General features: G+C 40.3%; 1 long non-coding RNA gene across 1 annotated transcript; it reads left to right on the top strand.

Annotated features, from left to right (window-relative positions):
* The first annotated feature begins 8,443 nt into the window (after positions 1–8,443).
* Positions 8,444–19,469, top strand: LOC122436778. The gene is made up of 3 exons (XR_006268117.1): positions 8,444–8,883; positions 16,689–16,793; positions 18,505–19,469. It is a non-coding gene; the product is annotated as an uncharacterized LOC122436778 (long non-coding RNA).
* The last annotated feature ends 2,581 nt before the right edge of the window (positions 19,470–22,050 follow it).

Genomic DNA, 22,050 nt, shown 5'->3' with positions numbered 1-22,050 from the left:
TCAGAATAACAATTTTTATAATTATATTCTTGAAGAATAACTTCACTGCCCAACTCCTGCAGCCAGCAAACCTGGCCACATCCTTGGCTCATATAACTCACTGCACTTCTCAAAATACAATACTCCCTTTAACAGCAACTGTAGCTTATAGCCCTATCATCTCCTCCCTTTCCTCCTGTATCACATTCAGTAGGAAATGACACATCCCCAGAATGACCTTTAGGAAATCCTTGGATAAGCTGAGGAATGAGAGCATCATTTAAAAGAAGTTCCCACACTGGACGTTTCATGAGAAATGATCTGGCTTTCTTCTAAAACCACACATACCACTAAGCCCCAGAAAGAAGGTGGGAGGAGATATATGTGGTTTGATGCATGCTTTTGGTTTTCCAAATACAGTTTCTTTTTTTCCCTTATATTGTCAAATAAGAAGCACTAGAGTCTTAGTCTATTCAGGTTGCTCTAATAAAGTACTATAGACTGAGGGGTTTATAAACCATAGAAATTTATTTCTAACAGTCCTGGAGCCTAGATATCTGAAAGCAGGATGCCAGCCTAGACAAGTTCTGATTACATCCTTCCTCTGGGCTGTAGACCATCAACCTCTCATTGTATCCTCATACATCAGGGAGCAGAGTGGGGAAGCAAGTTGTCTCATGAACAAGAGACAATTACAGACAATTACTGTTACAAGAACAATAATCACAATCATGAGGGCTCCACCATCATGACTTTGTCTAATCTTAATATTGATACTTCCCAAAGGCCCCACCCCCTAATACTATCACATTGGAGGATAGGGTTTCAATATACAAATTCTAGGAGATAAACATTCAGTCCATAACAGTGAGATTCAGAGATGTTGTGACCAGCTTGGTCCTTTGGAAAGAGAGATAAACCTAAGAGTTTGACTCCTACTTTCACATAATTTCTTATCAGGTCTTACTCTGAGTAAATAAGGATACCGCAGCCAATTTATACCTCTGCACTAGGTCAGCAGCCTTGACAACTATACTATTTTGTGTACTAGTTGCCCGAAATATGCCCTCTCTCATTTATATAATATATGGAAGATAGTCACAACTGTTTTTCAGTGTGTTTCCTAACATTGCAGATGTAGTCCCAACAGAGATTAAAAAAAAAAAAAAAATGTGTGAGTACAAAAGGGCAAGAGAGCGGGAAAGGTATGGGATTAATAGATACAAACTACTATGCAAAAAGTAGATAAGTAGCAAAGATTTACTCTATAGCATGGGGAATTACACCCAATATCTTATAACAATACATAATGAAATATAATCTGTAAAAAAAAAAGCAACCAAATCACTGCACCATATACCTGAAACTAACAGGGTACTGTAAATCATATCTAAATAAAAAAGGAAATAAAATGTAGTCCCAATCTCATTTTGAAGTGTATTCACTAGAGTAATGTATTTTATAACTCATGGTGTCCAGTTTAAAAGGTAGCTTTCCTTCTATAAGTAAATAATATTTTCTTGATTGGGGCCTTCAATGAGACTGCCTTTTACTAGTTCTTAAGATTCATGGCTATTTTCCAGTAGATAGTAGGTGGATGCTCAGGGGAGCAGAACGGATACCAGACGTGGATACATTTACAATTTAAAACCTTAGCAATGAAAGCATATAAATAATTGTATTAGTATATGACCAACAACTTAGAGTGACTCATAAATTCTCTCTATCACTTAAGCCCAGAGCAACCTGGCACTAAAAAAAAAAAAAAAAGAGATCAGAGATTCTCTCTTTCCCTTCTTATTGTAATTTTCTTGCAAATAGCATACTCACTGGCATTTCTGGAAGGTTCAGTTGTTAGGTTGAAATCTTAGGAGGAGAAGTAAGCTGTAACACTAAAATGTTAATTAGTAGCTGCCATAATATTTCCAGCAAGAAATAATCCCATTCTCATGTTCAAAAATAAAATTAGAATGTCTTGTTATTTCAGTTAACCAAACTCAGAGAGTCACTGGGCAGTTACGTGTGGCATTTTGTGGGTCAAGAGAGAGCAACATACTGTTTCTACTCTTACAGGGACTTCAATCCTGATCAGGAAAACAGTAAAGGCATATAAATGCTAGAATATGATGAATTTTTATAAAGAGAAGATTGCATCAATTTGAGATGAAGAGAAAAAGCTTTAGGCTTTATGAAATCAGGACTTGAGAAATTAGGTAGGATTTCCAAAAGGAGCATTCTGAGAAAAGTTGAAACAAATCAGTGAGGGAATAAGTAAATTCATTCATTAGTAAAGTTATTTATGTATGAACGACTGAAGTAAGATATTCATGAATGAGAGAATAATAAATTGCTGCTGAATATGTGAAATTTTCAGCTGTATTTGGAAGGATGTTGCCCTCAACAAGAACACTTGATGTTACCTCTGGCAAGATACAGCTGCAGCTCTGAAGCTGAGTACCAGTGGTTTAAATTAAGAAACAGCTTGTTATATTAAAATTATGATATTTTGGAATAAAGCAACAAGACATATCGCAAACTTCACAGAGATATAGAGCCTTTCACATGGTTCAGCAAATACACAAATAAGATTCTATGTATTTATTAAGCTGGTATGCAATCACTAGTTACCAACTGTCTACCCCATATAGCACTAATTATTATGAAGAAATAAAAGATGGTGAGGAAAGAATCCTTGCCTGCCAGGTTGCATAATACCTAAGAAAGAAAATAAGAAATGTAGAAATAAAGGGGGAGAAAATTTCTGGACAAAATTGAGAAATGCAAATGCTACCTAGAGTTTTTCTGTCTCCCAGGGGGCTCAAAGCATATCATAATTACCTAGCAGAGAGTATCATTCTCATAAGCATTTTACAATGTGATTGGCATGGGTGCAGGGAGTGTAAGTGATCTGCATAAAAACCATGTGAGTTGAGGGGAAGAACCAGAAATTAGTTTTCTGTAAGATATATTGCAAGGAATATTGGTAGATCCAGAGTCAGAAGGCCTCAAGGTTATTTTTCCCTCCAGTTTTTAGGCATCAGGTAATGCTAGGAAAGTTACTTAACATCTCTAAAATAAGGTTTCTCCATCTGGGAATAATTGCCTGAGCCATCTAGCTTACCTACCTGTGTAAATTGAATGGGTTGAGGGAGGAGGAGAATTTTAAAGAGCTGTGTAATGCACAAAGCATTTTATACGTATATGTTAGAATCTTATTATTATTCATTTATTTCTTGGGAACCTAGACACTATTTAGGTGAAAGGTGAAGAGCGTGTTCTGAAAAGAGCCTGAAAATACCGAGATAAGTGTCATTTCAGATGATAATGGTTCCAGTAGGCATAGTGCAAAATTTTGAGTGGCAAAAGTGAGAAGAAGGGCTCAAAAGTAGATTTAGAAACCTCAGGTATGCCGGCACCAATGCTAGAGAAGAGAGATGGCTGCGGGGAGTCTGGGTTCCAGAGGATCCAGGCAGCCCCACTACAGCTCTCTCAGCTACAAAACACAGAGAAGTCTTTCTGCCCCCCAAGACGAGTTCACAAATTAACTGAAAAAGAGAGAAAGCCAGCTGGCCCAAAGGGGATTCCCTGGTTTTCACAAAGTGCCACAAGAGAAAGCAGCAGAGACTATGAAAGCGGGGAGAGGATGGAACCATGGGAGTATGGCTGCTTAGCAGACACCAGCATGGAGCAATGGCCAGGCTCCAGGGAAAGGCACCACAAATGGTTAATTTCATTCCAGATGATATGACAAAACTCTAAGTCCTTTGAAATTTTGATGCCATGGTGAGGTGAAATGTAAAAAGTGGCAAATCGTGACTAACTGAGTTTAAATGTGAAGTGACAGAGAAAATCATCAAGTTCTCCTAGAATTGACTAGAAACATTTTCCGCCATCAGACCACATGAAAAAACCCTGACATAGAAACTATGTTCTGTACAAAAAACTATAGTTATATCTTGGGGCTACCTTATATCAGGGGCTACAATATCATTTCTGCTCCAAGATGTCATTCTGTGTTTAATGGAGAAGTATGGAACCTTTCAAGCAGAATATAACACAATCAGATCTTTGGGCTATAAAAAAGGTGTGAGGAAGGTGTAACAGAGAGGAAATGGATGGTGGAAGGATACTAGATGGCTGACTCAGGTAATCCTCAAATTTAACCTGTGGGTGGCTCAGATGGTAAAGACCCTGCTTGCAATGCAGGAGACCTAGGTTTCATTCCTGGGTCAGGAAGATCCCCTGGAGAAAAGAATGGCAACCCACTCCAGTATTCTTGCCTGGAGAATTCCATGGAGAGCGGTCCCTGGCAGGCTATAGTCCATGGGGTCACAAAGAGTATGACACGACTGAGTGACTAACACTTTTACTTTTCAGGTCACCTGGGGGACTTGTTAAAATGCACTTTCTGATTTGTCCTGGGTGGGAGTGAAAGTCACTGAATCCTGAATTTCTAACAAACTCCCCAATGAAGCTGATGCTCCAGTCCATAGGACATATTTTGAGGTGACAGGTGACCTAACACTGACGTAGGCAGTGATCAAAGACAAAAAAAGGCGGGGGGGGGGGAGAGACTAGAAAGGCTGAGAAGCAGCCAGGAAGTAAAATTGACATGACTCAGTGACTGATTAGGGTAAGAAGGAACATTCAGGGTGACCCCGAGATTGTCAGGCTTGGACAACAGAGTGGATTTTGGTGTTGTTAACTGAGTCCTTGGAAAATAGTCTTCTGCAGAAACACCACAAGACCCTTTACACCTATGTATTTCTACCAAGTTATCAAGAAGTATTTTAACTGAGTGAGTCTGCTTTTTGAGCCTTGGCCCAGTCAAGAATTCTCTGTAGAGCCCTGGCCGCCTGCACACCCGCCTCTCAGTATTACTGCTCCGTGCAACGGGCCTCCACGCCAAGGGAAAGCCGTTTGAAATGCCCGTCCAACTCTCTTTGCTTAGTGAGTTTTGGCTGCTTTGTTTTCATTGTGTGTTGCTCATGGTCTGCCCTCAAACAAAGAAAATATGCCATTAGAAAGATGAGCAGACATGGAATGCCTAAGTATCTGAAAGTACTTTCAGGAAACATATTGTAAAATGTGTTCTTCCCTAAGTAAGGAGGAAATCATGGCAAACAGGTGTTTTAAGATTCCCCAAGTAACAGTCCAGAGAGGGTTCTGGAACCCAGCAACCATCTTCACTCACTGTGTGAGTTTGGCTCACTGTCTGAAAGAGGGAGTGATGAAGAGATCAGGAGAGGCCTTTGCATCCCCTGATGCCCAAGAGTCATTATCACAGGTGAATCAGCAAGTCAAGAGTGGTCCTCAAGGTTGCCAAAAATCATCCATGGAGATGGAAATGGCTGTGCAAATTTCATTCCTCATTTCAGGTTCTCACTGAAGTGAGACCAGGTCAGACTCAAGCCCTGGTCTGTGCTCTGTGCTTACGTTTGGAGTCAAGGGAGGGGTGAAGGAAAGAAGAGGGGGAGGGCAGCAGGAGAGGGCCCCATGCTCTGCTTCTGTGAACTGGTTTTCTTAACGCATGGAGGTAATGCTTAGAGCAGTTCATGTCTTCCCCAGGAAACCATTCTAAGTGGGCCACGTGCCCAATGGTTTCTATCCCAGTTAAGTAAATAAATGAAATATGCTAATTAGCACCCTATTAGCTCACAGCAGGGAGTAATCCATGGCATTTTGATTGGAAAGAATTCTGTCATCCAAAAGGCTGGTCTGTAACAGAATGCATACTGGCCCAATTTCCTCCCTCCCTTCCTCGTGGCAGTAATCCAAATGTCTGAGAAGCAGACCTCACAACTGTGTGCAATTCCGAGGGTGTCACTTCTCTCCGTGAAAGCAACTCCCGGCCTCCATGGAATCTGGCAGCGTGCCATCGCTGAGCATGGATTTATGCAATCCAGAAATCTGGTACAGAGCTCCAAAACACGGAGCAGGTTTGAAAGGATCTTTGGAGGGCAGCTCTTATTTCTTTCATTATGAGAATATCCCCACTTTTTTCTCTGGCCCTCCCAGACTCCTATCCAGGATGCATTTCTTTAACTCAGTTATGAAAGCATGCTGCGCCTGAGTAGCTGGGCCAAAGGAGACCTCCTTAATAAAACTGTAGGCCTGCAGGGGTTTGTTGGGGGAAAGGCAAGCTCATTTAGGTTCCTGTCTTTGTATCTTTATGGTTTCAGCTGCAAAGACACACCAGCTAGCTCCCATTTCCCTATCACTGTGTAAATGCCTGGGTTTGCCTATCCCCAAATACTTTGCAGAAGAATGGATTCAGGGGCAGTGTGGACAGTGGAGAAGAAAGCTCAATACAAAAACAGCTTGCTCTCCAATTTGCTCTTTTAAAACATCCGCTTTCCGAGTGTTCTGGGTGTTTAAAGGGATTAGACATTATGACACATCTGTCAGGTTGCCTTAGAATGTATCAGAAATCCTCAACAGAGTAGGACTTATGCAATGAAGCTTAGTTATACCATGAATTGGCTGTTCTTTATATGCAAAGTTACAGAGATCACTTGTGTATTGGCTGATGGCCATTTAATAAAAGAGATGCGGCCGGGGAGCGGGGGCGGTGGCGGGGGGAGACTTTTAATCATCTGCACATTATGGAGGTAAGTTTCCAGTGGGTTTATTTTCTCAAGTTTCAGTCTTCATTTCTATGATACTATACTAAAGACAAGTAAATGTTGAGTGCCCATGACAAGTCCATGTGAAAACACATTTCTCTCCTTGCTATTATGTTTCTCCCCCAATAAAAATTGATTATGCTTTCTTAAAATATATTAATGGAATGTATTGGTTATAAGATTATAAGCAAGTTACTCTTTTTTCCAGTACCACTTGTTCTTTTACCTATAAAGAGAATCTATTGCAATATTTATCTTGATTAGATATAAATTTGAAAAAAATGTTAAATATGAGCTGTTGTATCAGCAGCATTTTAGAATTCATCCTTAAGTGAACTCTTCAAGAAACCAAGTCCAAGAAAAACTTCATAGTAAAATCTGTATCCAAACCACATTGATTGTAGTACCTGAAGACATTGTAAGGTACCATATGACACTGATGTCTATTTAGAATTTTTTTTATTCTGTATTGAAAAATAAAACACATTACCTAAATGATTCAAATGGCAAGGAAAAAATTATCACTAAAAACCATCTGTGAATTAGCATATGGGCTTCTGGAACCCAACATCTTGGTTCTATATGTGAGTCAGAAAAAAAAAAAGGAAAAGATAAGAAGGAAGAAAAGGGGACACTGCCTTTAAATATAAAACAAGGAGGGATTTTTTCCAACAAGGGGACTTCAAAAAGTGAAGGTATTTCTGAGAATGAAGCAGTCAGCTGGACCTCACAGCACCTTGACCCAGGACTGATCCCAAGAGCCGTCACAAAACTTTGCAGCCAAGACCCGGGCTCTGCTAATGGAAAAATGTGTTCCTGAGCTAGTGCTCTGTAAATCCAGGCACGTTGTCTATTCAATATACACTTTGTCGTTTTGGCACATCTATCTATCTTGAGCTAAAAATCAGTTCAGTGAAGAATTAAGAAAAACAGGTCCATGGGTTGCCAAAAAGAAGGAAGTCTAATGGTGGTAGCAGCCACCAATATTAGTAGTCAAGTGTTAGCATTAGAAGACCTTTATGTGCACCACTGCCTGTCCTCAACCTAGCTGGCAAAGTGAAACTTTGCTTGGTAAAAGGCTTAATGTCCATCTTACATTCATCAGATACTACGTATCTCCCTTGAATATATGAGTTGATATAACCCTATCAAGTCTTTGAGGAAGGATGCCTGAATGCTTTTTTATATTTGAGGTTGCTGGGGAAATTTTTCCCTTGAAATTTTTATGTTCCAAATATCTGTCTTACTTTGAGCCTGGATTTTAAAGGGAAAACTCACAACCTGGTAGTGGAAACAAAAGACAGAAATAAACTTTCTACTGATACTTTTTTTTTTTTTAACTTTTTGGCCTTCCTGCAGAGCATATGGGATCTTAGCTCCCTGACCTTGGATCAAACCTGTGGAATCTTAACCTCTGGACTGCCAGGGAAGTCCCAACACTTTAAACTGAACGTGGTTACAAGACCATTCCAGGTGACAATTACCCCTAAAGCAGCCCTGATTGACAGATCACAAGCAAACACTGCCTGCTATCTGGTAATTCTACCTACTAATTACTTGAAAAGATTCAGATGCTCAACAACTGACCTGAATGTTTTTGTGAGTTTGAGGACCAATTAGGGAGGGGCAGAGGGGGTGTAAGTCACATGGTGAAGTTGACAGTCATTCAGGAGCTGTTGCAATTCTATCAAAAATATTCTTGGAGCATAATGAAGCCTTTCATGCAGTCAATCTCCCCAGACATTTGCCCTTGCCAACAGTTACAACAATAAGGAAAACTATATTAGTAGTGTAGCAATTTTTTTTAGTGCTGACTATAAAAACACCCACTGAGCTGTTTGTAGGCTCTGCCAAGAGGCAAATGCACAGTGAATTTCAGATAAGAGAAGACTTTGGATTTCAGCCCAAAAGTGATACTCGGGAGGTGTGTGTGTGTCTTTCTGAGTGAAAGAGAGCAGACACGCAAGTATGTGTGTGTGTGTGAGACAGAGAGAGAGAGAGAGTTAGGGAGGCAAGAAAGATGACAAGAAGCAGATGAAGAAACACTGACAAGTGAATGCTACTCCTCTTCCTGATTTTTCTCCCGCATCTTCTCAGTCACCTCAGTAGGACAGCATCTCCCAAGATAACGGCAAACATCTGTGTTGGTACTGGCTCTGTCTGTGAAAGAACTGACCCGGAGGAGTTCTTATTGATAAAGGAACCGCACTAGTGGGAAGAATAGCAGAGGGATATGATGGTGAACTCTTATCAAAGGTCACACATGTCATCACTCAAGGTAAGAGTAATTGGTTCTTTCATGAAATTGACATTTGCTAAGTGCCCATCATTTGCTAGATGCTGGAGATCCATGGCTTCTATATAGAATTCAAGCCCAGTCAAAGCTGCTACAGAATTCATTCACTGAAAGGAGAAAAAGGCATAGTTCCCTGCCTCCATGATGCTCATGCTCTAGGAAGAGATACTATCTTTATATTTTTACTTTGTACTTTTACTAAAGCTATTTGATTATATCCTCACTACCCTCCTTATAAGGTAAGAATTATTAGCCCATAAATTTATAACTGACAAAAGTGAGCCTTGACCCTATTTATGATCATACAGCTCGTAAGCTCACGTCTTGCTTCCTAGTGTTTTGGACCATGGTCCCTGCTGTCTGGATTTTGGTGCACTTGTAAGTAATGATGCAGCAGAACTCAACTGAAATTAGTGTCTGAGCTCTTCAAGACCCCACTTGGAGCAGTCTGCACTCACAATACAGGCCAACCAGCTACTTCAAAGATTCAAGAAGAGACACAGAAACAGATCAGAACGATCTGAAATCAACAGCCTACCGTTACAACTTAAGAAACTAGAAAAAGAAGAACAAGCTAAACCCAAAAATAGCGCAAGTAAGGAAATAATAAAGATTAGAGCAGAGACAAATGAAATAGAGAATTGAAAAAATATACTGAGAGTATTAATGGTGATTATATAAATTCCTGTTGCTTTATAACGAAATTACTCCTCACACTTAGCAGCTTGGAACAACAAGCACTTATGATCTCAGATTCTTCTGCAGGTTAGGAATTTGGGAATGACTTCACTGTGTAGTTCTGACTCAGGGTCTCTCATTAAGTCATTGTCAAGCTGCCATCTAGGGCTAGTGCCGCAGGCATCTGAAAGTTTAAGGCTAAGAGTTATGCTTCCAAGAGGGCTCACTCATATGGCTGAGCAGGAGGTCTCAGTTTCTAGTTGTCTATTAGTAGGAAGCATCAATTCCTCACCACGTGGGCCTCTCTAAGATTTCCGAGTATCCTTAAATAATGGCATGTGTCTTCCTCCAGAGCAAGGGATCCAAGAGCAAGGAGGAAACCACAGGTTTTCCATGACATAGGCTTGGAAGTCTCATGTGTTTTCACTGTCACTACATTCTACTTGTTAGAATTAAGCTGCTAAATCCAACCCTCATTTAAAGAGAGAGGATCAGCTTCCCCCTTTTGAGAAGAGGATTATCAAAGAACTTATGGATATATTTTAAAATCACCACATAATCATATTATGAGGCTTCCCAGGTGGTCCTAGCAGTAGGGAACCCACCTGCCAATGCAGGAGACACAAGAGATACAGGTTTGATCTCCGTCGGGAAGATCCCCTGAAGAAGGGCATGGCAACCCACTCCAGTATTCTTGCCTGGACAATCCCATGGACAAAGAAGCCTGGTGGGCTACAGTCCATAGGGTCACAAGGAGTCAGACACGACTGAAGTGATTTCGCATGCAAACATATAATTGCAGGAGCGTAAGTCGTTTGTTTCTTTATTAACCAATTTCATTTGTATATTGTATGTATTTTATTTTTACAATAAGAAAAACTTTAAAAGGGAAATTGTAGTTAAGTGTATTTAAATCACTCAGCAAACTTTATTTGTTTATTTTTTTAAAGATACCCCCACCTTTTATTTTAAAGATAAAGTTGAGGTGTTTTAAAGATACCTCAACTCTCTCAACAACTCCTCTGGTCTTTGCCACATCCTCTGAAAATAGCCACTGAACAGTTCACTGTCATATGTTTGCCATACGATGGAGAAGGAGGAATATTTGGGGTAGCTGGCCTAACACACTAGCCTTACACCTGCTCCCTTGCATTCTCACATCTACCCATCCGTCCAGGCAGACCTCCACTTCAGCTTAGCTGCCTTTAGAATTGCCTTAAGTTGCACTATAACCCTGTACCTTTAGCTTTTCTTAGTTTTCATAAGAAATACACATATGAAAACTATTAGTAAAGATTTTGTAAATCTGTTTTCAAGGACACTGTATTAGTATGTCTCTCAGTGCTTTCTATAGCAGACCATTGGGGAAATATCTTTTAGAGTGTACTGCTGTGAAAAAAATTGCTCACTTGAACAATGAGAATACTTAGTTATAAAGCTTGGCATGTTTCCTTTCTTTGTCCTGGCTACAAGGAAACTCACAGGAATGTACTATCTTTTGCAATTAACACTGGACCTTTACTTTTACATGATCATGATTTTTACAATACTGCAACTTTATTTTACATCAGCCCTTTATTCAAAGCTATGAAAAGTAATTTTTGTGGTTGGAAAGATGCAGGTAGGAACAATAACTACCGTTTTAGTGCTTATCATATGTTAATCACTGGCAAGAACTATATATATATTGTAGTGAGGTCTCCAGTGAAAGAGACCCTTCTTTGCTTTAAGCAACAGAAGTTCAATTTGGAAGTGGTTGACAGTTTTCAGTTTCTCCATATAGAGACCTCTGGGACCTTTAGGGAGTGGAAGGTTGGGATTATGATCAGAAAAAAAAAAAAAAAACTTGATATTACTGATACAAAGCAAGTTCCATTCATAGATTTTTAGGAAAAGAAAAACTGTGATGTCACCCTGTGATGCTTTTAGAATAAGATATGAAGTATTTGTTTATTGCTGTGTTACAAATGAAATCAAGCTCTATGTTGTCTTTGCCTATGTAGAGAAATGTGTTTCCAAAATGTGGACTTAGACTAGATTTTAGAACTCACTCATGGTATTACTCAAGTTGGAAAAAAAATTACTTTTGGAGTGATATACTTTCTATCTTTGTGATCATCTTGTCAGGACAATGGAATTCAGACTATGCCTCTGGGTAGGATTAGGAGCATCCCCAAAGGAAGTGAAAGTTTCTACTATCAGGAAGGAAACAGCATGGCCTTCAACACAGAGAGAGGGAAGTAGGGATTAGTGAGTCTTTTGATAATAAGAAGGACTTCATAAACATCGCTGCAGAATGGAAGGATAGACCAACATTCTTATAAATGGTATCGTCAAGAAACCATGGCCAGAGGTTTATCATAGTCTATCTGTTCTCACACCCTTGAGAGTGCAAATTTCTGAGAATACATCCATTCTGCACTAAATGGGCTACATGTATACTATCTCACTCAATATTCCTAACAACCCTATTATTTTGAAGATTGGGAACTAAATATCCTGAAAGGTTAGGACAAAAGCTGCCCAGGTCTCACAGCCAAGAAATTATCATACTGTCAATGTTTGGACCCAGCTAATCTGACTCTAGAACCCACATGCTTAACTGCCTTCAGCTTTCTGCAGTATGGTTTTCTTATTCTCTGCATTCAATTAAAATCGATCAAGTCAGACTGTTAGTGTTTTCAAGCAAAGTGGAACTGGGAGCAAGAAAAGCCTTTTGAGAAATTTCCAATTGCCTACCTGCAACATTCCATTTTCTTCTTGTACTCAATAACAGAATCACCATATATGGCCCTGGATAAGTTACCTAAAATCTCTCATATGATCAATTTTTGATCAATAAGATTTATGCCAAAGTATCTTTGTGATGCTCATCTTCATCCCTTCCTCCATCCTTCTATTTCAAACTTGGATAAGATAGTTCAAGCTCTGTGTTTATTGTAGATTATTAGATGACCTTGACAATGAAAGCTATTTATTTAGGATAGTGGAACAGAAAAACAGGAACTATGGAATCTAATGACACTATGAAGTGGTCAGATCCACCCTAGAAGCTCTTCTTCCTTTTATATGAGCAGGAAATAAACCGTTAATTTGCTTAAGACAGTATTGCTTTGGGATTTTCTGTTGCATGCAGCCAGGGACTACCCAGAGTTACTTATGCTTCTGTTGATTTTTTATTGCACAAAAGCATCTGACTGGTAAAAGGAATGGGGGCTGAAGTCACCCTGTACTCCCCTCAACAAACCATGAATCTGATGTAGAGCTGAGTCCATTTGGATAAAAAGGACTCTATTTTCTAATTCATCCAAAGGTCTTATCTGTCTGCTCCTGAAACCCTCACCCTATCTGGAAAGGGCAATTTTTGTTGATTCACACAAAGGCACTATGTGGCCTAGCTGACTTCATTTTAACTGATTCAAGCCCAGAGAGGTGAGTTCTACAATGGTATGAGGTTACAGGAGAAGTCTGGAACAGAGCTCTTTCATAGGAAGAATAATCTCCAAGGGTGTTTTGTAGAACTAGAAGTGTTTTCTTTAGTATTCCCAGAAATAACTCGGGGAAAGGAGATACAATGGAAAATTGGACTTTTTATAATAAGTAGAGTGAAAGATTATGGCAATTTATGAAAGGGATTATGGCTTTACTTTTAAATCACAGATGATTTTGCATTCATTATCTCATTTAATTCTCAAAATTACTTTATAATTACTATTGTCCCAGATCTGCAGGAGAGAAAACAGAAGTGAGAGAGAGTAAAAAAAAAAAATTATTCAAGGTCACAGCTAATTAAAGGCAAAGTCAGGATTCTAACCTGTGTGACTGTGTGACTCCTAAATTTATGCCCTTAACCATTATTGAATATTCCAGTCTACTTATTACATGTCCAAATTAGTGAAGTCCTGAATTCAGTTGAGATTGTGGAAACTTAAAAATAGATTGGTTAGAATCCATTTGTTTAGAATCAAGTTTGCCTCACTTCTTCAGTTATTTCTGTTTCTGAGAAGTCGAGTGTTCCCCACATGTGTGAAGCAGCCAGAGTTCCCACTCAGCATGATACAACCCTCCCAGCCTCAAGAAGTCAGACCCGGAGCTCTCCGTGGGAAAGGCCAAGTCCTCTTTAATGAAATTTCTCCTCTGGAGGTGCAGCTTCCTTCCCTCTGGTGCTCAACTTGAGTTCATCTTGGGATCACCCTACCCTAAGTTATTTTAAGGCAGTATTAATGTTTTATGACTCATTTCCTAGCTTCCTGCTGGGGGAAAAAAAAAAATCGCAGCCCAGGCACTCGGTCTCAGACATTGCAAACAGCTGATGTGTAATTTGGAAAAGTATATTTTATTATGAGTGGGAGGATATGCAAGAAAGAGAAAATTATTTCTGTTGGACTAGTGTCTGTTTCTATCCTTCTTTATCGTGGTGGCCCTGCCCCCACTTCCAACCACGCATACATATACATGGCAGACGTCTGCACTAACACCTCCTCTCGGGCTATAAAATTTACCTTAGAGAGATGAAGTTTTGTTATTGAGTTGACTCAAGATCATTTCAAGGATATGTCCTTGGATTATTTTACTTTATTTTGGTCTCTCTGGATCTTCCTCAGCCTCAGATATACAGGTATCTGGGGTGTGTGTGTGTGTGTGTGTGTGTGTGTGTGTGTGTGTGTGTGTGTGTGTATGTAACCATTTGAAATAATATATATTCTTCCTCCAAGTAAAAGCTGATGCTAAATAAAAGGAATACTAAAGAAATTGCCCTAATACCCACATGAGGTCAGTAATGCCTACTTTTGCATGCAGTTTAAGAGAAGTGGCTGTGTTTTAAAAGAAGGCCACGAACCCTTAATGTCTCCCTCTGAGGAACACAAAGGGTCCTGGTCTGCCCTCGCCCGTGGGGCAGCTCTCTCACATCTGACCCATGTACAGGCAAGCCCGTCAGGCCTTAGTCATTCTGGAACTACTCCTCCCACACCGTTCCGGGGGGAGCAAAAAGGTTTCCTGTAAAGCAATTGATGAAAATTGTGCTGAAAAAAAAGGAAAAAAAATCAAAGAAAATGGCTTGAAACAAACTCTGAAGACTCCCTCACTGGGGCTGAGACCTGAAAGAACCCCAGTCATGTATCTGACCCTAGCGAGGGCTCTCAGGACGATTGCGTTTGAGATTCATAAGGCATTCGGCAGAGCAGAGATCTGCCACCATTTTAAATTAGCATATTGTCAACTTCCTCTGAATTTCTGGTGTAATTGTGATAATATATTCTAAATATATTTCTTTATCTCACGTTAGAAAAGAACTGCCTTTCTTAAACCTCCAATCCTTCCACCCCTTCTTTTCTAATGTTAACAATTTTTGAGTGTTAGCTTTATGTTAATCACATTATGTATTATTTTGTTTATATATATCAAATAAGACGTACCCATGATTAGATACTATAATTCTCCCCATTTAAAAAATGAGGAAACTGAGGCATGGAGACTTTAGATAAGTTGTCCAAGGGCACATCCATTTGAATCAGATCTGTCTCATTCTAGTGCTCAGGTTTCAGAATCCCAATCTTGTGATCAAGTATGCTTTGTCTGGATTTGTTTGCCAGGAGATGGGGAAGTGGTAGGGTGTTGGGGGTGTGTCAGGGGAAAGGACTGAAGTTGTAGGAGGACCTGACATAACATTTTGTGTACATCAATAGATGGGAGTATAATTTTCATGATGCGCTTAGTCTAGTAGCATAAAAACTGCACATTTTCTTTGTAATAACCTTCTAATAAACTACTGCACATTTTTACATAGACCAAAGTGATAAAATTATAAGCTCATGAATGATCACAAACAACTTGAAGATTCCCACTGAGCAAGGCATCATAATGTTCAATAAATTGAAGCTATTACATTGCTGTTGTTCTTGTCCTTATTATGGAGATGTGGCATCTAGATGTCTTTTTAGAACAAAAGTAGTTTCACTGCCCTTTTCTTACCAAATCACTGAACAGCCTCAGTACTGTTCTAAACTAAACTCTCTCTTCATTTAATCACCAAACATCTACCAAGTGCCTTCTCTAGGCCAGGCATTCTTCCAGGCTCTGGAGATAACACAGCAAAAGGGATACCGTGGTGAAGAAAACCATGTCCCTGAATTCTAGAGATTCCATGTTCTAGAGGGAGAGACAGGCTATAAACAAATGACCAATGTGTGCTTATGTGTTCCAGAAAATAAAGCAGATTGAGGAGCAGAGAGTGGTGGTCCCCAGTACTAATTTAGACAGAGTAGTCAGACTCCCCTGCAGCGGTCACACTGGAGTAGAAGGTAGAATGACACAGCTACCTCCATGGAGGGAGGAGCATCCAGGCATAGGTACCACAGGCGTGAACACCCTGGGGTGGGACCTTGACCTCTGTGTGAGGAGACAGAAAGGAGGCCCGTGGGGCTGGAGCACAGTGAACAAGGGCAAGAATAAAGTGAGGTTGCAGAGGAGTCAAGGCCAGGTCCCTTGGGCTCACCTGGGCTCTGGGGATCAAGACCCTGATCTTATTCTAGGTAAGATGTGAAGACACTGGACAGCCCTGAGAGTGGAGTGTTCTTTACTTTTTTTTTTAATTTTCAATAATGTCTATAATAGTGATTTAAATGCAAACAAGTGGATGGCTATAAGCATTCACTGAAATATTGTTTTCACATTCACATGAAAGTAGTACTCTGAAACATTTTTAATATATACATGTATTTAAATAGAAATTTACACATGGAGTGAGGTGATGAACACATTTATTCTTTAAAATAATATAGCCCTCACTGTGTTCTTTATCTGACATGTTTGAAACAATCACTCTAGCCCGTATTTTGAAAATAGGCCATAACACCTAACAGTACTAGGGGTCTGGAGGTAGCCATGATGCTGAGCATCAGCTGTGGCAATGGCTGGTGTCTCACTTCCCACAGAAAGAGGCAAGGCAATTTGAGTCTACCCTGAGGGAAAAGTTTTCATGTGAAGCTATATAAATTGAGCAAGAGTATGAATTTAAAGCATGAACGTGAACTTAAAAATCATACAAGTTTCTACTGAAACCATCAGGGTTTCAAATAACAGACTTCTGACTTCTGTTTTGGCTGAAGAGAACCTGGGGCACCTCCAAGAGTCACAAACTCCCACCTTCCCTATGAGATCAACAAGGAGATGCTGACCAAGTTACAACATCACAGGAATGGTCCAACTGTAGGGTAAGCTTTGTTCAGTTGTTAAGTTATGTCCAACTCTGTGACACCATGAACTATAGTCTGCCAGGATCCTTTGTCCATGGGATTTCCCAGGCAAGAATACTGGAATGGGTTGCCATTTCCTTCCCTGGGGATCTTCCCAACTCAGGAATGGAATGCAAATCTCCTGCACTGGCAGGCAGATTCTTTACCACTGAACCACCAGGCAAATCCAAGATAGGGTGAACTAGTGATTTATTTATTTGCTTCAGGTTAGAAACAGAAGAGAAGGGAGAACAGAGAAAGGCAGGCACAAAACAAGAAAGCCTAGGTGGGCCCCTAGAAATTAACTAGGAGGAAATTAACACTGCAGGCCTAGGAGGTACCAGGCTCTGTACAGATGTGTTCTTGTTTAACTGGAACAACAATTGAGAGGAAAATGCGGCTCAAATATGTTCAGTAACCAGTTCAAGGTCATGCATGCAATTGATGATGACAGAGCAGACATTCATGCTCAAACTTTTTTCTTTTTCTCCAAAGCTATGCTTTTTTTTTTTTTTCAATACAACATTCAGTTGTACTGATGGTGTTGGCACAGTGACAGTGAGAAGATTGTCCTGAATAAATGTGAAAATAAATCTTGAGCTATTCATTACCCAAGCTTTATAAGCAAGCCATCATCCCTGCAGCAAGGCTGAGCAGCATTAGAGACATTTCAGTGCAAACATAGGGAAAAATCAGTCTATACTATGGTGACCCTACCTGCCAGGTTGGAGGGCGGGGGTGTAGAAGAGGCAATATCTCCAAAATTGTCCTGTTTTTGTTGTTTAATCTCTCAGTCACCTCTGACTCTTGTGTGACCCCCTGGACTGTAGCCCTCCAGGCTCCTCTGTTCATGGGATTTCCCAGGCAAGAATAGAGGAGTGGGTTGCCATTCCCTTCTCCAAGTGATCTTCCTGACCCAGGGATCAAACCCAGGTCTCCTGCATTATCAGGCAATTCTTTACCACTGAGCTACCAGGGAAGTTCCCAAAACTATCTTACCTGGAGCTAAAAAGACAAAGAGAGAAACTGAGTTCAAGAAAACAGAAAAAGATCTCAGGTTGAGCTCTCTATTTCATTCAGGAAATAATTATCATTAGTTTCAATCAATTTTTATTAACTCTCTGTCTGGTTTGGAATTCTACCTAATTTGTGAGAACCTGAATTGTGAAATGTTTTAAATATATTGTTAGCTACTTGAGTCCACCTCCATGAATGTCACCACTACAGGTAAATATATTCTTTTATATATCTATTCACTGAGTGTTTATTGAGCACCAATTATGTGCCAGACACTCGGTTAATTTGGTAAAGAAATTCCTAAATCCTGCTGGTGTTCTTTCTCAAGTGTCTAAGTCCTCCTGATACAACACTGATTCTTAATAACAAACACGTGATGGAAAGATCCTCAGTTAAATTACATATAAAGTCTGCAGCCTTTGGAACTTGGAAATTTACACTATATGAAAAATATGACATACAGATTATTGCCCTTAATTTTTCAGTAGTCTTGCATATTGTTCTCATTCTCTTAAGTCTGGTTATTATTAAGTAGAGAGCATTCCCAACACACTATGACATATTAATTTCCATTGGCAAAATGTCAACTGGAATGACTGATTTTTATGTGTGGTTGGCATGTATACATGTGGAGGTTGCTAACATTTCCTCGTGTGTTCTCCAACCCTGACAGGCCGGGGTGTGGGGAGATGGGCTCTCATCATGCACCAGCACTGCCCATCTGGCTTGTCACCTTCTGGCTCTGCCATCATGTCCAGAATTCACGTTTGGAGACCCTCCAAGGAAACGTTCTCTGTGGCCAGTGTGCAATTGAGTCTCAAGTCACGCTGCTGGAATTATCCAGGCCAGAAGAGAGACTGGATTTTTCTTGAAGCCGTCACTGTACTATTAGACCCGGTTGCACTCCCTTCCTGGAGTTCTGCATGTCAGAGACACTAATTCTCCTGCCTGAGGAGAATTAAATCAAGCCAAGGTGACCAAACTGTCAAATGAAGCAGCACCACATCAGTCAGAGACTTCCTCGGGGCAGCAAGACACAGGGGACTGAGAACTTGGCCTCAAAGGCTGCCGCAGAGCTAGCTGCTGGTGAGCTGCCATATAGTAGGAGGTGAAATCACAGCATTGCATTTTAGAATGGAAGGGAGCTACACCAGCCCCTCATTTTACAGAAGAGGAAGGAGCCAGCCAGGGAAAGTAGGTACTCGCTCTGAAAACATTCCACTGTGAAAATGCAAAGTCAGGTCTGAGCTCCCCACTCCTAGAATCCCAGCTTTGGCTATGCATTGGCACCATCATAGGCAAATTCCCCTGTCACGTTTCTAGAGCTGCATTTCCCATAACTATTAAACAAGCCCCCACTAATGTGTTTGCTGCTCACACGTCCAGACTTCTCCATATAAACTTCTTTTCCCCTCTCCAAACTTTTAAAAAATAATCTCAGACTTGGAGAAAATTGTGCACACAGTATGAAGAACTATTTTCCCTAAACCTTTTGAGAGTAAGTTGCTAACATGATATCCTGAATCCTAAATACTTTATTTCAGTTCAGTTCAGTCACTCAGTTGGGTCTGACTCTTTGTGATCCCATGGACTGCATCACTCCAGGCTTCCCTGTCCTTTACCATCTCCCGGATCTTGCTCAAACTCATGTCCATCAAGTCAGTGATGCCATCCAACCATCTCATCCTCTGCCATCCCCTTCTCCTCCTGCTTTCAGTCTTTCCCACATCAGGGTCTTTTTTAGTGAGTCAGTTCCTCCCATCAAGTGGCCAAAGTATTGGAGTTTCAGCTTCAGCATCAGTCCTTCCGATGAATATTCAGGATTGGTTTCCTTTGGGATTGACTGGCTTAATCTCCTTGCAGTGCAAATGATTCTCAAGAGTCTTCTCCAACACCATAGTTCAAAACCGTCAATTCTTCAGCACTCAACTTTATTTATAGTCCAACTGTCATATCCATATATGACTACTGGAAAAACCATAGCTTTGACTAGATGGACCTTTGTTGGCAAAGTAATGTCTCTGCTTTATAATATGCTGTCTAGGCTGGATCACAATAAACTTGGAAAATTCTGAAAGAGATGGGAATACCAGACCACCTGACCTGCCTCTTGAAGAATCTCTATGCAGGTCAGGAAGCAACAATTAGAACTGGACATGGAACAACAGATTGGTTCCAAATAGGAAAAGGAGTACATCAAGGCTGTATATTGTCACCCTGCTTATTTAACTTATATGCAGAGTACATCATGAGAAACGCTGGGCTGGATGAAGCACAAGCTGGAGAAATATCAATAACCTCAGATATGCAGATGACACCACACATATGGCAGAAAGTGAAGAAGAACTAAAGAGTCTCTTGATGAAAGTAAAAGAGGAGAGTGAAAAAGTTGGCTTAAAGCTCAACATTCAGAAAACTAAGATCATGGCATCCAGTCCCATCAATTCATGGCAAATAGATGGGGAAACAGTGGAAACAGTGACTGACTTTATTTTTTTGGGCTCCAAAATCACTGCAGATGGTGATTGCAGTCATGAAATTAAAAGACGCTTACTCCTTGGAAGGAAAGCTATGGCCAACCTAGACAGCATATTAAAAAGCAAAGACATTATTTTGTCAACAAAGGTCTGTCTAGTCAAGGCTATGGTTTTTCTGGTAGTCATGTATGGATGTGAAAGTTGGACTATAAAGAAAGCTGAGAGCCAAAGAATTGATGCTTTTGAACTGTGGTGTTGGAGAAGACTCTTGAGAGTCCCTTGACTGCAAGGAGATCCAACCAGTCCATCCTAAAGGAGATCAGTCCTGGGTGCTCATTGGAAGGACTGATGCTGAAGCTGAAACTCCAATACTTTGGCCACCTCATGTGAAGAGCTGACTCATTGGAAAAGACCCTGATGCTGGGAAAGATTGCAGGCAGGAGGAGAAGGGGATGACAGAGGATAAGATGGTTAGATGGCATCACCGACTCAATGGACATGGGTTTGGGTGGACTCTGGGAGTTTGTGATGGACAGGGAGGCCTGGCATGCTGCAGCAGTTCATGGTGTCGCAAAGAGTCAGACACGACTGAGCAACTGAACTGAACTGAACTGAACTAGGTTGGTCATAGCTTTTCTTTCAAGGAGCAAGTGTCTTTTAATTTCATGGATGCAGTCACCATCTGCAGTGATTTTGGAGCCCAAGAAAATAAAGTCTGTCACTGTTTCCATTGTTCCCCATGTATTTGCCATGAAGTGATGGGACTGGATGCCATGAGCTTAGTTTTTTGAATGTCACTTCGGTATTCTTGCCTTGAGAACCCCATGAACAGTATGAAAAGGCAAATACTTTATTTATATGTCCTATAAGCAAAAGTAACTCTCCTATATTGTTTTAAATACCCGCAATGTCTGTCTACAATTATTTCTCAAAGTTAGAAAATTAACACTTATACTTTGCTACCATCTAACCAACAGATCACATTCAAGTTTCCTCAGTTTCCCTAAAAGTCTTTTAGATTAGAAGGATGACACACAAGATTTGGAATTTTTCAGGAGGGAAACTATTCTGTATGACACTATGATGGTGTATACACATCATTATACATTTGTCCAAACCCATAGAATATACACACCAAGAGTGGACCTAATATAAACTATGGACTTTGGGTGATAAGTTATGTGCCAATGTAGGTTCATCTATTACTTGAGACAAGTTACCCACTGCAGTGGGGGATGTAGATAGTGAGGGAGTGGGTCCCTGTGTGGGGTATATGAGAGCTCTCTGTACTTTCCAGTCAATTTTTCTGTAAACCAAAACCTACTCTAAAAAAACAAAATATTAATTAAGCCAAAGAGACTATATGAAAGTCATTTAGAAACAGAAAACTGAAGAAGTGCTTTCAGAAATCCAGAAAGAAAAAATAGTGACTATTACGAAGCCATGATGCTATAAAAAGAACTAAAAAAGATGGGTGATGGAATTTCATCACCATTAAAAGGCAATTTAGAAAACAAAGTTAGATGCGTAGAATATTTACTGAAGGCAAGTTAGATGCCACCCAAGAAGCATTCAACTAATGAGACATTGTCTCGTGTAATTTCATTTAACCCCTATCTATTTCACATGAACCTGTGTCATTGGCCGATTTTACGATGAGGAAACTGGAACTTAAATTTGAGATGTGGCTTGTCCATTTCGAATAATTCATGTAAGCAGGGTTGCCTACCGTGGGTCAGAAA

Source organism: Cervus canadensis, chromosome 2 (assembly GCF_019320065.1).
Source record: "Cervus canadensis isolate Bull #8, Minnesota chromosome 2, ASM1932006v1, whole genome shotgun sequence".
In the NCBI taxonomy this organism is placed as follows: Eukaryota; Metazoa; Chordata; class Mammalia; order Artiodactyla; family Cervidae; genus Cervus; species Cervus canadensis.
This window is presented reverse-complemented; position numbering and strand designations above follow the sequence as displayed.